Raw genomic sequence first — 19,375 nt, 5'->3', positions numbered from 1 at the left:
TCTACCACAGCAGTGTAGGATCATAGAATAATTCAGATTGGAATGAATGTCAGGAATATGACTGCTTTTCCAGATAGGTGTACATGAGGGTAGACAAATGTGTGCATGCGGAAAAAAGAGAGAAAAGTTTATTCTGGTGGAAAGCATAGCCACGAGAACCTTGAAAATCAATGTGCTTTTAGCTATAGGACTGCTAAAAGGGATGCCAAATGGCTTTTTGCCAGGCTGCCTTACGATAATCTTTAATGTCTTGCAGACCTCACTACCTCTTCTCTAGTCCCACATGATCACTGCAGAAACACCAACCTTCAACAGCTTCCACCCAAAGCTTCCAGCTAAAGTGGTAGAGCTCTCAGTCTTTGCCTTCACATCCCATGACTGGGTAAGGCTCTCTGGCCTGGGTGGTGAGACATGAACGCAACATTGAGAGACCGTGCCCAACCTCTTCAGGAAAACAAGTCTTGCATCACGATGAGGTGGCTTAAGATCCTACAAGGTTGGGTTACCCCTGCCTAAAAATCCCATTTGGAACTGGGGAGAATATCTCTCCTGGAGAAAATGAAGACCCAGACTGGTAGGATGAGGAGAGACATGGGGGTAGGGGAGAGGGGTGTAGCCAAGTCATTAGGACAAGCAAAATAAATGGAAGCCACGTTGTACAGGGCTGTTAGATGGGGTCTGGCTCCCCAGCACTCATTTTCACTAAAGAGAAACAATTGAAATAATTTAAAAAGATGCTCAGTCTTGCCAGAGACATTGCTCCTGCCCTTCCATAGCAGCAAGGCTGTTTGAATAGTTAATTTGGCATTCATCAAAAATCCAGCAGGGAAGGGGGGGAGGAGGGAAAAAACGGGCAGAATCTGGCACTTCCAAAAGCAGGTGAGCTGCCAAGGGAAACCAACCGTCTCATCGGCAGTGAAGCAGATTCCCAGCTCCCGCTGTTTGTTCCCAGCTCCTGCTGAAGGTCTCTGTCCCTCCCCATTACCCTAAATGCTGAATAATTTCTTTGTGTTGCTGTGTTGTGTAGGAAAACTCTGGTGGGGAAGGGATACAGGAAAAATGGGGAATAATTTTCAAAGAGGTTAACAGCTGTGCTTATAGGACTTAAAATCTTTGTCTTGAATGGACTAAAACTGGCTACTTGATAGATCTCAGAAAATATCTGTGCACAGGGACTCATAATCTGCCTGAAATACACCTAGAGTGGGGTCCCACAGCAGTCCACCCCGATCCAATGCTACCCAACACCTTTATCAACATCTTTTATTGATCCAAGAAAAGTGGAAAATTATTGCTGGCACAATCCGCAAAAGTTGCAGTCTACAGCAAAGCGATGAAAATCATCAGAAACAGGTCAGTTACACCCAAGCGGTCTGGATCACTTGCTTGGGCAGCTCATTTGCGCAGCCTACAATTTTAATGCAGCCAAAGTCATGGCCAATAATTGGGAAACAAAGAATGTCAGTCACACGAGATTGGAGACAGCGTCCTGGAAAGCAGCAGCCCTGACCAGCTTGGGATTGTGGTGTTGGAACAGCTCTGCAGCGCTGCGGGTGAGGGCTAATGAAGCCCTTGGATGTGTACGCATGGGCCTGACGGATACAGCACTCATATTCTCTCCAGTATTTCTGAGAACACTGCTAAAATATTGGACCACAGTTGTGATGTCCACACTTGAGATGTTAAAAACCTGAACGGATTGATTTTTGTCCCAGGGTGAACTTGTGGGCTGAAATCTTTTCCTCTAAAGTTGCTTTGAGCCAAACAGGGGAAGTTTGGTGTGAAGATTATTAGAGGAAATTCTTAGTTTTAACTGGGATTCCTGTAAAAGGGAGATGTTGTAACAGCAGGGGATTTTCACTCAGAAACGACTGTGCATGAGGTAATTTTCCCTCAATCAAGTAAAGGGTGACTAGGAGTTTATTCACTGCTAATTATGTAGGGGAGGGAAAGTTAAAAGAGTTCGCAGAAGTATTTACCTATGGCTTGGACACCCCATGGAAGGCAAAAGAGAAAAAAATATACCAAAAAAAAAAAAGAAAAGAAAAGAAAAGAAAAAGTCAACCAATGTTCTGGGCTATCACTTCAGTGGTGGAAAGAGGCATACTGGTTTAGGCTACAGGTCTCCGTTTTATCTGTTCCCTAGGGCTGAATAAAGGATTTCTAGGAAAGCAGACTCTGGAACAAGGTCAAGTAGCTATGCCCAGCCTCAGAGAAATCATTGTCAGAGTACATGGAATAGTGCTGGCACATGCTATATGTAAAAATCCTTTAGAGAAGGTACCAGATCACTAATTCCCAAACTTTTTGGAAGAACCCTGCCAACCCTCAAATTTTCTTGCAAACCACTGCACACCCAATCAAGCTTAGGAAATGCAGACTTGGTAGCTCATATGTCTTTAGGCTTAATATGCTTCTATGGCCCAGATGCAGCCCACTCACCACAGGCACACGGACCACCAGCAGTTTCTAAACCGCAGCTGGAGTCCTCCTGGGCTCAGAGGATAAAACTGAGCCCGTTGAGGTCAACGGGAGTCTTTTTACTAGCTTCAACAGGCTTTAGATCATGGCCTTCCCACGCTAGCCGAGAAGCACTACTGCTAACGAGGTTTTAACAGAGGATTGCAAACAGCATTGTTCGAGTAGCTGGATGGGTCCCAAGCTGCTTGCTTGGTTTTGGGGTGATTTTTCCCTAGGTGGATGCCTTCTTCTGCATTTTTCAGCATCTCTGAATATCAGTATGCTGATTGGGGCAAGTATATTCAGGCATTCAAGGTGGCATAGTTTGTCCTCAGCCTCTTTGTGGTCAGAGTTTTGGTTGATATTGTCTCGAGGACTCCTGAAGGCTTGTGGGGTATGGTGTGGCAGCCAGCAGGCCTGGTCATCCTTCACTCCTCTTTCTTCATTGCGAGAAGAAGCATTTTAACAAGTCTTTCCACTGATGAAAGGATTTGGGCAGGGGATTGCAACCATCCTTCAGTGGAATGGGCTGCCTCACTCTTCATCAAGGATCAGTCTCTCCTAGCAGCCACCTTATCATTTAAAGCAAGTTAGTTTTCCACATCAAAATACCCAGTTTAGATTTATCTCCCATCTTTAAAACTGCTTGAGTTTGTTTGGGGTTTTTTTTGTCTGACTAAATGGAAATGTTTGCAGCACAGAAGTGGCATTGAGCCCTCGTACATGTTGTTGTTTTTAATTTGAATGTGGATCTTGCCCCTGCAGTTTGATGAGATTGATTTCCTTTAGATAACCGCAGTGTAGACGTACACATTCAGTCTAGTCATCTCAAGCTTTCTTGACAAGGATGTGAGGGTCTGAGTCATCTGACCAAACATGAATATCTATTTTATGAGGAGATGAGTTATGTGCTAGAAAATCCATTTCCCCTCATGGATATCAAGGCATTTGTAAAAGCTACCACAGAAGTTAAATATCTAGTTTGGTCAAAAAAATGGCATCAATGCTGTCTCGTCTTTGTGTCTTGTCCTGTGTTCTATATGAAGATAAGGAGCTTTACTTAACTATGCCACCACTAGAAGCTTTGACTAAGAGCTTTCTGGTTAAGGTATGAGGACGTGACCTGTTTTTCAAAATTTTTAATGCATCATTTTGCAAATACAGCTTCAACCTCCCATCAGGCTCCTCTTGCTACAGATGACTTTATACTGGTTTTGCTTTCATGGATGACTCATAGGATTGTATATACTGCAAATTCTGTGCTCAGGTGCCAGGTTTTTCCTGAAATTAATCTTGAATCTGAAATTTGGGCACTTTTTCAATGCCATGTTCTCATTTCTTGCTCTAGGAATTGGAGATGAAATCTTCCCTGCTATCTTGCCATGTAGTGGACATATCTGTTCCCTAGAGCCAGCGAAGGGAAGACACCAAGGAGTCACTGCATCAGCGATAGCTGGTGGAACACTTTTCTTGGAAGCTGATAATTGGAACAATCCATCAGCTGAACAGTAACAGCTGCTCCTATTGTTTCCCCCCTTGCTGTTGCTTTTACAAGCATGTTTGCATTCAGTCTTTGTGTTCAAAATCTATGTTTGTTTTCTGTTATCATAAGAAAAATAGTTCTGAGCAATAAAGAAGATGAATAGCACATCTGAAGGAGATCTACTACTACTATTTTAAAAAAATCTGCCTTACAAATGCTGCAGATTTCCACTAATATGAACTATAATCTGCAGGTCAGTATTTCCAAAGTAATGGTTTTTAGTCAGAATTTCCAGTCATAGGCAATAATGAAGGAAAGAATTTTATTTTCTTAGTCAGAATAAAAGCAAATTTCCAAATGCCAAAATTTCCCGTGAACTAGAAATCCTGAAATTTGGCTGATATTATTTCCTAACCCTGGTATCTGCAGTTGTGCCAGAACTACAGAATAAATATGATTTCTACAGTCTGACTCACAGTAAATAAAGAAGCAACTGTATGCAAGCCAAAAGTGATGAGGTCTGGCCTTTACTGATAAATGGGTAAGGAAGATTACCTGGGAGGAGTTTGATTTTTCAATTCTTTTTCCTAAAGGTTGCTTTACAGTGCTCTCCCTTTATATCTTGTATTCACACCTTCTAATGAGGTATTAATGAGCTGTTGGTGGTTTCTTTAATTTAGGGCAAGACCATTAAGGGAACATGAAGTCTTTACTAGGTTCCAGATTCTTAATAAAAAGAAGTGATGCATTATTAGATAGGTCATGCCTGAAAGCTTCCAGCACAGAGCAGTTACTCTATTGCTGTCGGGGCTGTTGGGTAGCTGTGGGCTGGCTGTTGCCGGTCTTAAGATTTCCTGTACTAAGTTGTACCTGTGGAGCAGCCTGGTTTGTTTTCTGGCTACTCAGAGCAAAATGTCACTTTCTCAGTAGCTTTACTTGAGCTGGTTTTCCTCTCGTGAATAATGGTATCGGCTTGGGTAGGAAAAGCGGAGATGGATAGTGGTAAAATAGATAGGGATTTTAATTACTAGCAGTAAGCATGCAGCTTTTTTCTCAGATCACCCTGATTTATTTCTAAGCTCCATCGAGATCCAGGCATAGCCTTGAGAACACGATTTCATCCTCCCAAGCCCTAGCCTCCCTCTATGTAAAAAGGTGGTAGCGTGACCTTCAGTCTCCTAAAATTTCTGCTTTGCTGTTTCTCCAGAGTGTAAACAACAGTTTGGTAGTTCTATTAAATGGTTTACCAACAAGGCTGCTCTTTTGGAAATGCAGAATGGAAAAAAGTCAGTCTTTTGAACTGATCTTGAGTTTGGATCTGACTTCAAAGCTAGACCAACTTTGAGTTAGGAGTGTGACCAGAGACCTCCAGAAATACCAGAAACACCTTCCAATCTTAATTAGTCTGTGATTAGAACAAGCATGTCTGTATGTAGTCATACAGTCCCGGTCACCAAAGTGCCAAGCTCCATCCTGGAACCACATGGATTTCTAATATCCACCCTGCCAGCTCCTTATCTTGGCAGAAATTTTGTATATACAAATAAGTAACAACAGTAAAAAAGACTTCACAAAGAGATATAGTGGTGGGACTGCAAAAAAACAGCTGCCTTCCAGTTTTCTTGTTTAATCCTTAGCGTGTTTTGGTTCTAGGCACCTCCAGTCCTCTCTCACTCTGCCAGCCTCTGGGGGACAGGGGGGGCTGGTCCCCCACAGTTTTGTTTTTCTGTTTTTAGCTTTGCTGTGATCTTACCTATATCAAGCAAGTGTGAAAGCTTAATGCTGGTGAAAGACATGGACTTCTGCCTTTTGTACAACTGATCTAGCCTGGACTCCCTGCCTACATTTTCTTGCTACCACCAAGGCTGTAGCACCATCCAAACCATCAAACTATTCAAACGCAGAATCTCTGTTGGAGGAACTAGGAAAAAAAAGACAACCCAGAAAAGCTTTTCGCAGAGTTTTGCTGTTGTTTTGGGGTCCTAGAAGGACCTATGGAACAGGTAGACATACAGAGGGAGGTAAAGGATGTTTCTGGCTTGAAGCTGCCTTTGCACTGACCTTTTTAATGCATCCTCTGAGAAAATAAATTGCATTTGCTGTTGAGTTTTGCAGTAGAGATCTTCTTTGCAATCTTGAGGTAGGCTGTCTCAGGCTCTGTTGCCTAGGCTGTGAATGATAATCACTTGAAAGGGTCTACACGGACTGAACTGCTCAGGATGAGGTCATTGTCATTACTTTTTATTTATATTTGTAGTGAGTCCTTAAGGAAATGTCAGAACAATGGGATTTTTCTCTCTCAGATTTACAGATTTGGTGCCCTTGGCAAAGCAGCTATGGGTGTGCTTTGCCTTCCCATTCACCTGCTGCAAGGCAAACAGCAAGGTCACTAAGGTCTTGGCCTCTCTTACCTCTGTTTGCTCATGAAGAATCAGGCTTTAAATAGTTGTGTAATTGAGATAATCATTGACTAGCAGTGGTTTACTCTGGGTTCAGACCAATAACTTTGGGAAGAACATTGACCCTGACCAACCTAGAAGAAAGACTACCAGCAGATGTGGCAGACCAAGCCTTGTGAGCTTGCACATTAAGAACTGTGATGGGAGGCTTCACATCTCCGCTTCAACAAAACTGAGTGGTACAGCTGGACTTTCACAAATGCTGTAAAGTTGTTCTTTTTCCTACTTCTCTGTGTCAGTCATGGAGCCAAGCAGCTGCAATAGCCGAAGATGATCCAATCCCAGATGAACTGCAGCCATTTAAACATGACCTGGTGTTTGCTCTGTTGATAAGCAATTTACAGTATTTGTGGATAGGAACAAAGGACAGAGACAAAATGGGGCTAAGCTACAGAAATCAAATATAAAGCACAAAAAGGGGAAAAAAAACAGCCTTTAGGAGCCACAGAGAAAGGTGTGGTATCCAACTTCTATAAAAATGCGGTTTTCCAGCGTAGGCAGCTAAATATAAAAACCCTACAGAGAACTATAAATTCCTAATAAATATGACTGAACTACTGGAGAAAATCAGGCAGGCTAGGCTCAAGAAAACAGAAGCAAAGCTGAGAGTGAGCTGAGGCCAGGGACACATCTATTTATGATGTGTATTTTACGTTGCTCTGGAACTTGACGATTTGTGACCTGGGTCAGGATCTGGTGAGCACTGTTTGAGGGCACATGCCTCAGGGATCTGTGAAAATCGAAGGTTGTTCTGTAACGCTGAGAGGCAATGGTGTCAACGGCACATCTCCCAGAGGATAGCCAAGGCTAGGATGCCTCAGGGGGACACGTACCAACTGCCTTTTTCATCCAGTGCTATCTGGAATAAGTATTTATAGCTGACCTAGACCATCTGAAAATAGATTTTTGTGCCTTTACTAGTTGAGCTAGGCTGGTCAATGAGTCATGGGTGTGAAAGTCAGGTTTTGATCCTTCCTGCTTAGGTTTCAAGGGCAAGATTAAGTTACACATCTAGTTCTCTCAATGCTCCTGAACTTGAGATTGAAGTAGTTACCAGCACAGCGGACAGAAAACTATCTTTCTTTCAGGTTTTAGCATACCATGCAAGCCCAGATCCACAATTACTGTAGTCTACGAGTTTCTCTTTTTTTTTTTTCTTTTTAATTGTTGTTAAATATTTGTACTGTTTTCAAGAGGTGCTAATAGTTATTTGCAAAACCAGATCTTAAAACCATGTTGGAGAACACAGGTTGAACTCACATTTTAGTAAAGATTGCCAAAACTAGCAGAGCTAATTGTCTCTGCAGAGGGGCTGGAGGCAGCAAGCGGCTGCAGGGCAGACTGGCATGGGAAATGAGAAATGGAATCAGCATGAACTTCACTTTACCTGAGTGTGACACAGGGCATCCAAGGCAGCTGTGTACTCACATAGTAAACAGGAGTGATGACGGTGGATGGGAGGAGGAGGGATGGCTCTGCATCTTTTTTCCCCATCATGAAGCTTCAAAACACTAAGGCCAAAGAAAACAAAGCAGGAAATATGCATGGTTGGAGAGGGTAAGCTGCTAGAGACAGTGCAGACAGGGTGCTGAGGGCAACCTCAGCCCCTTTCCAACTGCTGTAAAAGCATCTACAGGAAGGCTCTACCCAAACCAGATAGCAGGGAAGCTATCTTTTATGGTACAGCCTTTTGGGGGTGGGTAATGGTGAGGCTCTTGCTCAAGCTTTGGGATGCTCTTAGTGCAGCTCATTATTACAGGGCAATTCAGCTCTGACCTGACCTCTGGGACTGGAGTTAAAAGCTACTGCAAACCTTCTCCTGGCTCAGTACTTTTTTGGACAACTCTTGTTCCTGCCACTGACTCAACAAACCCTTTCTTGTCTTTCCTGAACAGGATGGCTGTGTGGGAACTGCTGGGTTTTATTTGGTAGGAAATGCCATGATTCTGAAATATGGTTTTGTTCTGAAGTGGAAGAACACACAAACAAACACAAAAATATTTTGTGCCCAAACTTTCCTGCAAATCACAATAAAAATTATCTGTTCTTTTAAAAACTGAGCTGTTTCATCCTGACTGTGACCTTTCCAAATTTGATAGGAATATTTTTAAAGTTGGTAAACAGAAGCTAATGTATGCCATTTGAACCAGGTGAAAATATTTTGTTCTGATTTTTTTTGTGTGTGTGTCTGCAAATAAGAAGTTGTCAAGATCGACAGTTTTCCAGGTCAAGTATTGATGTTGAAAAAAAGGGCACTTTGGGCTAAAAAGCATTCTTCCCTTTTCTTTTCTTTTCTTTTCTTTTCTTTTCTTTTCTTTTCTTTTCTTTTCTTTTCTTTTCTTTTCTTTTCTTTTCTTTTCTTTTCTTTTCTTTTCTTTTCTTTTCTTTTCTTTTCTTTTCTTTTCTTTTCTTTTCTTTTCTTTTCTTTTCTTTTCTTTTCTTTTCTTTTTTTTCTCTGTACTTTACGGACAGTTGTGAATCATCTTTGTATATAAAGCATAGTTTTCTTAAATGTTGGAGTCCTGTTATCTCAAAACCATCTAAAATGCTTTAGAGGACACAGGTAAAACATAAAATATAGGCAACGTGGAACCACATTTCACAGGTCATGTGCAAAAGCCCAGTAATGCTTTGTGATGCCAGGGGAGAGACTGGAGTGAGCTCTTTTGCGTAACAGAAATTGCAAGGGAGGTTTAGGGGAAGAAGGAGAAAGAGAGAGTGATTTGGTATCTGGAAGACAAATTTTATCCTGATGCTCTGCCAGGCCAGTGATTCAAATGCTGTTAATAAAGTGCATTTCCACGCACCGAGTGACAACCACAGCTGGGCAACATTGCCTAATGGATAAAGCCCTGTGCTAGGGCGTGCAAGCCTTTGATTCTGCTCCCAGCAATACCCTTGAACTTCTGCGTGACACTGCATGAGTCGTGCTGTGCCTTCAAGCCCTTTTTTTTCTCTCTGTTGGCCTCTGTTAAGCTGAAGCGCTCTCTTGTAGGTTTTACAGTGTATTGACTGCAGTTTCCCCTTTGGCTCTTGACTCAGCCCTGCCTGATCCACCAGTAGGATTTTAAGGATGCAAACAAGACTTTGTAGCCTTGCTGTTCTTCAGCTAATGGAGTCATTGAGTTTCAACTCTACGCCGGGGCAGAGCAGGCTCCCATATCAGCTATCCCTGCTGATGAGCCTGTTGCAGGACCTGGGTGAGAAGTGCTGGCTCCCACTCCTTGTGTTTTCTGAAGTCACAGCAAGTAAACAAGGCTGAAGCAGGGAGCTGTGATTAACAGGGATTTCTATCTGCCAAGAATTCATTAAAAAAATAATAATTGTTAGCTTCCCACCCTACTGCTGCCCCAGCTTTGCGCAGACATGACTGGTATGGAAGAAAGGAAGGAGACAGCACGCCGAGTTTGTCACGTACATGCCCCCAGTTTTTGTAGGGCAGCTTTGTTGTTGGTGATGAGACCAGCTTGACTCCTCCTGAGGACAACTGCCCGGGTGCATTCAGCGAGACATGACATCATGTGCCCTGGCCATTACGGGGCTGAGGTTTTGTCCTTGGTTGACATCAAAATAGTAAGGGCAGTCATTGTCATGAGGGGGCAGAGGTCTAATGGACTCTCATTCCCATGTTTCTCAAAGGAAGGCTGGCAGCCCCACCACTCAAGACTGATATCACCTGAGAGTCTGCATCCCCCAAATCTGTATCAGACATCCGAAAAAAGGTGGCAGTGGCTTTCTTAGCATGTCTGGGTGCACTTGGTCCTGCTATCTGTGGTCAGTCTTGCAAATACAGTGAGACTTTATATCAATCTTTTGGGTTTTTTAAAAAATAATAATATAATCTCTTTTTAATTCCCTATTAATTTCCTTCTCTGGGGGAGAAATGCTTGCTGTCCTTGCCATAAAACAGCCCACAGCACCCTGCCAGGATACTCGCAGGTCTCTACTCATAATCTCCTGGCTGTTGCAGAATCAGGACAGCAGGAGCAGAGAGGTCTGGAGCAGCAATGGGCCAAGCTGGCTGGAGCTGCCCAGGAAGGGAGGGAAACTTAATTTGTATGGGGAGGAAGGACCCTGATGCAAGGACCCTGGTGATATTGATGACAAGGTAAGGAATAACTCCAGAGTGGTGAGGTTGTTACATGTGGTCATGGTATTGTATCAATAGCTGCTTTTAACCGTTTTTCCTATTCAGTTCCTGGTGTGGTTATAAGCCATAATTAACAATTTCTTCTACTAGCTTCTAGTGATCTAGTTTTCACTTTAGGGTATTGTAGGCCTCTCATATATATATATATCTATATATATATATGCATTTGTGGCATATATTCCTGTCAGGCAACATCTTGTAAGCAGCTCTGCAAAAGTTTGTTGTTTGGTTGTTTTTTTTTGTCTCCTATGGAGAATGGAGATAGTTCAGGTAGTAACATAAGTACCCTTGTGTGATGGGTATATATTCAGTTCTCTACTTACACAGCTCACCTGCAAAGTGACCCAAGGAATCTGTGCACACCCATTGTATAAAGCAATAAGCACCAACTGCTTAACACTGGCTTTCATGCTTTGCTTATGTGGGTGGGTAAGAGGGACATTCTGTCTCCTCTGTGATCCACTCTAACAGGTCTAAGGAAAGGTGACCATCAGCCCAGGTTGCTGGCTGACTAGTTTTTCCAGCACACCAAACCCCATCCATGGGCTATAGGTAGGATATGCTGGGTCTGCAGAATCATCATCCTCCATCAGCAGAGGAAAACTGGTGAAATCTGGGCTTCTGGGCTTGAAGCCCGTGAAGCCAAAGGGGGAGGTTGTGGGAGCTGCAAGCATCAGCAGTTGGCAGCTGGTCTGTGCAAAGACAGTGCCTGGCTCTGTGTTGGCAGTGATTTTTCAGGCTGGAGTGAATATAAATACCAACACAGCTGCTGTTGCTCTTGCATGGGGCTGGAATGGGGCTTTGTGGTGGTGGGGCCGGGGTGGGTGGGGGTGGGGGGCAAAGGGGAAGGCGTATGCAAGCAGGCACATCATCATTGGTTCATTTTCACAGCAAGCTAAGATCATGTCTGAGAGCCTGTTAAACTCATATTTCCTCAGTTATTTATAGCACTGATGCTGAGGACAACAGCTCCAACTGACACTTGTCACATTGGTTGAACTCTGCGGCACTGTTTTGAGCTGGGGAGATAAGGCTGGAGTTGATGAATATCGCAGGGTGGACCCTGGGGATGGTCTCCTTCTTTTTCTATTTTCTGTGTCTTCTTCTTGCTCCCTCTCCTGTCCTTACTGCATCTCTTTCTGTTACATCTTACATCTTACTTTTCCTCTATCTCTTCTTTCTAGCCAGCTCAATCATTTGCTTGCTATGGGTGATTAATTGCCGGCTTTGGAAGGCAGCTCATCAATGCAGACCATTTAGTTGGTGACTTAGCAAGCTGTCTGGGTGGTGTTTAGTGGAAACACAGCCCCATCAGCTACACACCCAAACCATGAGTGATGAAGTCTTGTGCTGATGGCCAGAGCTGGAAAGGGAGGGGTAAGAGGGTCAAGATCAGTTCCAGAAAATGAGCAGCTACTGGGAAGTACATGACCTGATCTGTATTTCAGAGGGAGATAACGGTTACTCATCTCCCGTTTCCACCTGTAAAACGAAAGCTGCAGAAAGTCCAGAGAGTTATAGACTGCTGAGGGCTTGACACATCTTGTTGCCCAGTGTTAATGACTATAATCGTAGGTGACCTCAGGGTCAGAAGAATGAGCCATTCATGAAGCTGGAGAAGGGTCTAGAGAACAAGTTCTATGAGAAGCAGCTGGGGGGGGGGGGGGTGTGGGTATTAGCCTGGAGAGAAGGAGGCTGGGGGGGACCTGACTGCTCTCTGCAACTGCCTGAAAGGATGTCGTAGTGATGTGGGGTTGGTCTCTTCTCCTGAGGAACAAGCAACACAGCAAGAGGAAACGGCCTCAATTTGTGCCAGGGGAGGTTTAGACTGGGTATTAGGAAAAAATTCTTCACCTAAAAGGATGTCAAGCACTGGAACTGGCTTCCAGGGAGCTGGTGGAGTCACCACCCCTGAAGAGATTTGAAAGAGGTGTAGATGTGGTGCTTAGGGACATGGTTTAGTGGTGGACTTGACAGTGAAGGGTTAATGGCTGGACTTGATAATCTTAAGGGTTTTTTCCAACCTAAATAGTTCTGTGTTTCTATGATTTTGCCTAGGGTGGATCCTTTGATTGCTAGGACTGGAAAAAGCAAGAACTCCATGTGTGGAGATATGGATATGAGACGGAGCACTGCACCCACTGATCTTTGGAGGCCAAATGCCCTTAGATTTTCACACAGGCTGCTCCTTTTTTAACTGTCAGGTTCTTTGTTGAGCATCAATGAGCTGCATGTCTAACACACTGGTGCACCAATGAATTAGATGTCAATTTGTGCAGTGCAGATGTGCCTTAGACAGCAAACCCTCCTCTGGAGAACAGGGAACCAGTCTGGCTCTGCCACTGAATGGCAATGAATTGGCTGTGGCTTTCTCCTCCTTTCCATACGGATGGGAAGCCATTGGGTGAGAGTCTTTTCTGCTATTCTGCATGTGCCTGGCAACATGGACTCACATTTCAACGGGAGTCTCAGGCACTGCTGTTAAAGAAGGGCAAGAAATAACTCCCTATGACCTAGAATAGTTCTTGCAGGGAATATCAGAAACACAATAGCTGCAAGGGAAGAGGTACTCCCTTGTGCTCCTGCTCTTACTCCCTTGTGCTCCTGCTCTGACATCTCTGGACTTCAGATATTCAGGGGCTGTAAATCCTCTGCTTTTAGTGGGCTGTGAATTTACTAGTTTAAAAAAAAAAATATCTGGAAGATGTTATGGTAGAAAGCTAAAATTTAAGAAGCCTAGCTCAAGACATTAGTAGAAAAGATATTACTTGACTACATAAATGGGCTTTACCTGAGTTATGGATTAAGGGAACATAATTGGCACTAATGGGCACCATATTAAAGGCTGCCGCTACATAGTCCCAGAGGCCATTCTCTGACTCTGAGGGAAAGTGGCACAACCTGGCCCCTGTGGTCATGTGAAAGTGCTTTCCACTCCCTCAGGCTGCCTGATGGGAACAGTCCTCGACACATCTCTTGGGCATTGCCTGGGATAGTGTCACTGGCAAGGGCCAAAACCATGGCAGGAAATGTCCTGACAACTAAAGGGTCTGGATGACCAAGACTGGTGCTCAAATCTACATCCCAGCCTGTTTAGTTTAGTGGAGACATTAGTGCTCTGCCTCCAGACCCTCAGTCTAAGAGACCTTCTGTGATCTCTGCCAGCTTAACCTTGATAGGATTTTTTTTTAATGCAGCTCTTTTGGTGCATATTTCTCCATCCACCATCTGGTTTCTCCTTCCCTGCTTTCCTGTAAGATTGTTTGTTCCCCTGTTACTGTCTCATTTAGGGCATCATAACTCTTACACCTAAGGCTCTGTGATCATCTCATTGATGTCTCAAGGCCAGGCTGAAATTCAGCACTTCTTATAATACATTGTGTTGATGACCAAGAAGCTACAAACTGTGTGATCTTTGCTCAATCACAGGGCAAGCCCAAAGATGACACAACTGTTTCACAACCAGTCCCCTGGTTATGCTACAACTGGTTCAGAAAGCCCAGTTACAACACAGTTACTTTCTTGGGCTGGTGGTGACATGAAGAGAATTGGCCCATGGGCAGAACTCTCCCAGATCCCTTTGATTTCATAGCAGCATTGAAATATCAGTTGGAAGGGGTCTGGAGATAATCTAGTCCGGCCTATGCTTGAAGCAGGGTGTTTGCCAATGCTACAGGTTAGCTGAGACTGTTTCGTTAAGTCTTGGAAACCCCTGAGGATGGAGATGCCACCACCATTCTCACCTTTCTGAAGAACTCTCCCAGTGCTGCTCTGTCTCCTGAGTGAAAAAAAGCTTTTTCTTTATGACTAGGCTGAACTTCTTGAGCCACGATTTGTGGCCTTTTCCCTCTTTCCAAGTGATTGGGAAGCTTGCCTCCCAGGCATGTTGAAAATTTAACAGGTGGTGATGATGCAGCTCAAAAGCTGGGGAAAAAACAGAGTGAGGATTTGACTCTGCTGCTATGCTGGAAGCAGCAGGAGGGTTAGAAGGAAGGGCTTTGAGACTATGAGCAAATAAATTGAGCAACACAACTGATGCAATAGAAAAAGAAATACTGGGGAAAGATGCACAGAGATAGGCCAGGGAAATGACCTTGTAGCAACAGCAGAGGAATTTCATAGCGGCCAAAGCCATGGAGAAGGATGTAGTAAGAATAGATATCCAAGATGATGAGAGTTTTAGAAACCTTATATTAATTTCCAGACTAAATTTGTTCCCAGCTTGTTTATACCCATTCATTCTTGTTCCAGCACTGTCCTTTAACTTAAATAGCTCTTCTCTCTCCGTGATTTTTACCTCCACAATGTATTTATAGAGAGCAATGCCTCTTTGGGCTAGGCTAAACATACCAAACTCTCCTTGTCTCCTCACATTTGATTGGCTTTCTGTCCACCTGATCACTACAAGAGTCCTTTACTATGTCTGCTCCAGCTCAAATTCACCTTTTTTGGACATGCAGCACAAGAACAGCCCATGGTATGCCAAGGGAGATCTTCTCCCATGCTCTCAGCACTTCACTAACTTCACTGTAAATACCTTTTGTACTGCATACTATTTTTGTGTGTATTATTTCGTAATGTGTCCTGTGTACTATTGCATTCTGCTTTTCCGTAACTGCATCACACCCACAGTGCCTGTTAGTGCTATGATGAACACACACATCCACATCATTCTCCTGCAACGTTATTGTTTCCAGGGGATGAGCCCACAGCTTAAAGCAGCTATTCTTGTTACCAGTCTCTAAGTGCTGGACTTTGGACTATTAGATTTCATTCTATTTCTATTACTCCTGGGCTTAAGGTCATCCAACTTTTCTTGTGTATTTATACCAAGAGCCTTACAAATATGCAGATTGATAGACTGAATAACTTTTAACCTCTGGATTATGGGATAGTCTTCTTGTATCCCAGCCCTTCCATCTACGGCAGAGTTGTAGGAGAGTAAAGATCAGTAGTGCAGCATGATTTTCCTCCCCTTCTTCGGATATGTCTGGCATTAGCTGGTAAAGGATAAGAAACAACAGGTGAGGGCCTTTTTTTTCTCTGAAGCAACAGTTCTCCCACTCCAAACTTGGATATAAGTAGGATAGAATGAAATCAGAAAGGGCTATGGTGGCCACTAGATAAGGGGAGAACTAAGACCAGTTGCAATGGCAAGTACATATTTCTTAAGCAGGATCCAAACACATCACATCTTGGGAAAATCGGTAGATCTGCACATAGCCGTCCTGATAGATGTGCTCTGCACAGAGTAAATGTGAAGCCAAGCAAACCAACAGTTTTTGCTCTTTTAAATCTATTTCCTAATTTAAATTTTTCATCATTAATTCTAGTGAGTTTTGGTTTACCCTCATTACGCTGCCCTCCTCCTCATGTTCCCCATTGCTTCACTGTTCCTTAGCTGCTTTATTTAAATCTACTGTTTTCCTACTTCACTGTTTTGCCTGTCAGGCAGGGCTCAGGCAAAGCATTTATACTCTGTTCTGAAGTTTCAGTGCCCACAGGATATGGTGATTCTTCCGGATCATCAGTGACATCTGCCATGTGGAAAACTGGGATGCATGGGACAGCGGGTGGCCCCTCTGGAGTGAGGGCAATTATATCCCAGAGATTCTCAAAGTATGGAGCACACCTAAGTTTGCCACCAGGAGATCTATGTAGGGGTGTTGAAGCCAGTCCCAGTGGCATTTCTGCAAATGGCCAAGCTGTTGTCCTTGGGATCACAGAATCACAGCATGGCTGGTGTTGGAGGGGAGCTCTGGAGATCACCCAGTCCAACCCCCTGCTAGAGCAGGTTCCCCTCGAGCAGGCTGCACAGTCACATCCAGGCAGGTTTGAATGTCTCCAGAGAAGGAGACCCCACAGCCTCTCTGGGCAGTCTGGGAAGCCATGGGAGTGTAGGCTACTACAGAAGGTAGACTCAGGGAGAGCTCTGTAGGGGAAGACAGAACACTTCTGTGTACAGCCAGTGTGAAGAAACCTGTATAATGTCCACATTCCATCTTTTCTAAACTCTCTCATGCATCAGCTGGAGTAATTATTCCACCTTACTTACCCAGACTGACAGCCACCTGCATCTGATGGGAGGTTGCTACCATATGCTTCTCCAGAGGTAGCTGCATTTCAGCTGTGGCAAATTATTGTTCTGTGTGATCTTTCAGAATGAAAAAAAAACCCAAAAAACAACCAACCTTCCAGCCACTTTTCTGACAGACTGTGTCAGTAACAAGTTAATGGGGTTGGGAGAAGCTGCTGGAAATTCTCAGCTCTGCAGCTTTCCACTTGAACACCCTGCAGCTGAGCTAATACTCAGCAAAGCCCTTTGACGGATACAGAAACCATTTGCATGTTTGATGGGAAGAGAGAATGGAAAAGAGAATGCCACTGCTTTCTCTCCCCTTCCTTCCTTCCTTTCTTCCGTCCGTCCCTCCCTCCCTCCCTCCCTCCCTTCCTTCCCCCCTTCCTTCCCTTCCTTCCTTTCCTTTTTTCCTTCTTGCTGCTGCTTTGCTGTTTTTAAAAAGGGGCTGGATTCTGGTGAGTCCTTCCTGTTGGTTTCTGCCATGTCCTGGCCATGCCTCAGTCTTGTGAAAACTACCTTGCTTCTCTCTCTGCTTAGACTTCCTTCAAGAAAGAAAAGAAAAAAGGAAGGAGAAAAAAAAAAAAAAGGCTCAATAAACTTCTTTTTGCTCTAGCTATTTTTGGATTTTCACATGAAATAGCTTAATCAGAGAACACCCATTTTTTCTGCAATGCATGTATTTCAAAGTGATGAATATTCAGACCAGCTGCTGTTGAAACACTGGGAGGCTTTCCACCTGATTTCTTACCTGTCCAGCTCATGGTTGGTCAGAAGGCAGAGCCTCCAAAACCTGGAGAGGCTCTACTGGGCTATTTAAACTGTCCTGATGCTCCAGAACCCAAGATTTCCAGCCTTCAGGACATGCTGCTGAGATCCTGGAGCCTCTTGAGAACACTGAGCAATAGGTGTGTATGTGTTTCCAGGTGAGGTTTTCCCCTTGGAGACCTTTGAGGCATTAGATTTCCCACCCTAGAGAGTCTCTGCTTTGTTTATCTACCAAAATTCTGAAAAGAAAGCAACCCCAAAGTCAGGTGAAAGTGTTTTGATTTTTTTTCCTCCCCAGTGAAATATTTGCAGAGTAGAAAATTACATACTACTTTTTTTAATTTCATTTGGGAACAAAGATGTTTTAAAGAAAAATGTTGGAATTTTCCAGTGAATGGAAATTCAGATCTCTGTTGCCTGCCTTGCTGTTATTCATAAGGCTTTACTCTTACTACATAAATTAGGGTAACACCAAGAAGTTCTAGCTTAAAATGAGATTTTAATATGTTAGATCAATACAAATACATAATGATGGACAGTCTTTTCCCCACAGGTCTTAAGATATAAACAGATTAAGTGTCTGAGTGGCTGCAGTTGTGGTGGAGTTAAAAAAAAAAATCACCCTGAAAAACAGTTTCCAAGGTTAGGATCCTCTTGCCTGACTACATGTACAACCATAACAACCAAATAGCAGGAGTTATTTGGAAAATACAGGTAGTAGTGATTGAATCACTGCACTTCTAGCTCTGATCTCATTGACTGCCCACTGCATTCAGGACAGTTTTTCCTGGTTCTAGTGAAAATAAGCAAAACCAAAATTAAAGTAAATTGAGGCAGAACAACATTTCCCCATATCTCTACAAAGAAGCTGTTGATCCTTTAACATTTTTATGATGAGTGAGTCAAATTTGTCCCATCTCAGGGTAAGCTTATGGCATTTGCCTCTCCGTCCCTCTCCAGTCAGTCCCTCTCTGGGCGCTGGTATGATGGTGCTACTATTTTGGGATATGGGACTTGGCTGCTTGTTGGAGGCAGGAGAGGATTTAAGCAACAAGACTCTTGAGTTCAGTCTCCGCTAGTTCAGCCAGTGTTGATATATTAATGTTTATGATGGCCGTTGGACACGCGACCGGAGCTCTGGGCTGCCCTTTGGGTTAAACTTTGATTACCTGTCAAACCAGGGCTTTCGACAAGTTATCAGCAAGTGTCAGTGAGATGTTCAGCATATTCCAACCCTGACAGTGACCCTGTAAGGTTACATGTGAAGTGGCAGTGAACTCAAGATAAGGCCCTGTTACTTTTTTCCACTGTTTTCTTAGAAGAAAGATATTAATATATTATGAAATATTGACTTACTCCACTTTTTGCTGAGTTCTTTCCAACCACAAGATTTGCCTCAGTTCGCTTTGGTTTTGGTTTCTTCCTATACAGCCTCTTTTTTTGTTGGTTTTTTTTTTTTTTTTTTTTTTTAATTTTAACTATCACTCTTCTTTGCTCCTCTCTCATTTCCTCTCCCAAACAGAAAGGGAATTTAAATTGCAACTGGTCTCAGATGTAAAACCAGCAAGAGTGTGCTCCAAAGACACTCTTTTATTGGGTTCATCCAGAGGTCAAAGAGGTTGGCTGCAGGACAAGACAGAGCAAAAAACTTACCCAAGCCCTACTGTGTCATCATCATCCCGCTCGGCTGAGAGCAGGATGGGACAGGAGAGGTGGAGGAATGCTGCTTTGCAGCTGCACTTGCAAAGACTCAGGATAAAGAGGCACCTACAAGCTCTGGGATTGGGCCACTGCAGTTTTGGGGTGTCCCGGGGGAGAGGCTGGCAGCCAGGCTGGTGAGGGATCGGGAAGGGCAGCCAGGGAGGGTGGAAGCGGGGGACATGGAGGAGACGTCAGCCAGCTGTCTTGCATGCACTCAGTGATTGCAGCTATGCCGGAGGGACACAGGGAGGCAGCCCAGCTGCCAGCTGCTTGTGCCG

This window comes from Falco peregrinus, chromosome 2 (genome assembly GCF_023634155.1).
Source record: "Falco peregrinus isolate bFalPer1 chromosome 2, bFalPer1.pri, whole genome shotgun sequence".
Classification (NCBI taxonomy): Eukaryota; Metazoa; Chordata; class Aves; order Falconiformes; family Falconidae; genus Falco; species Falco peregrinus.
This window is presented reverse-complemented; position numbering follows the sequence as displayed.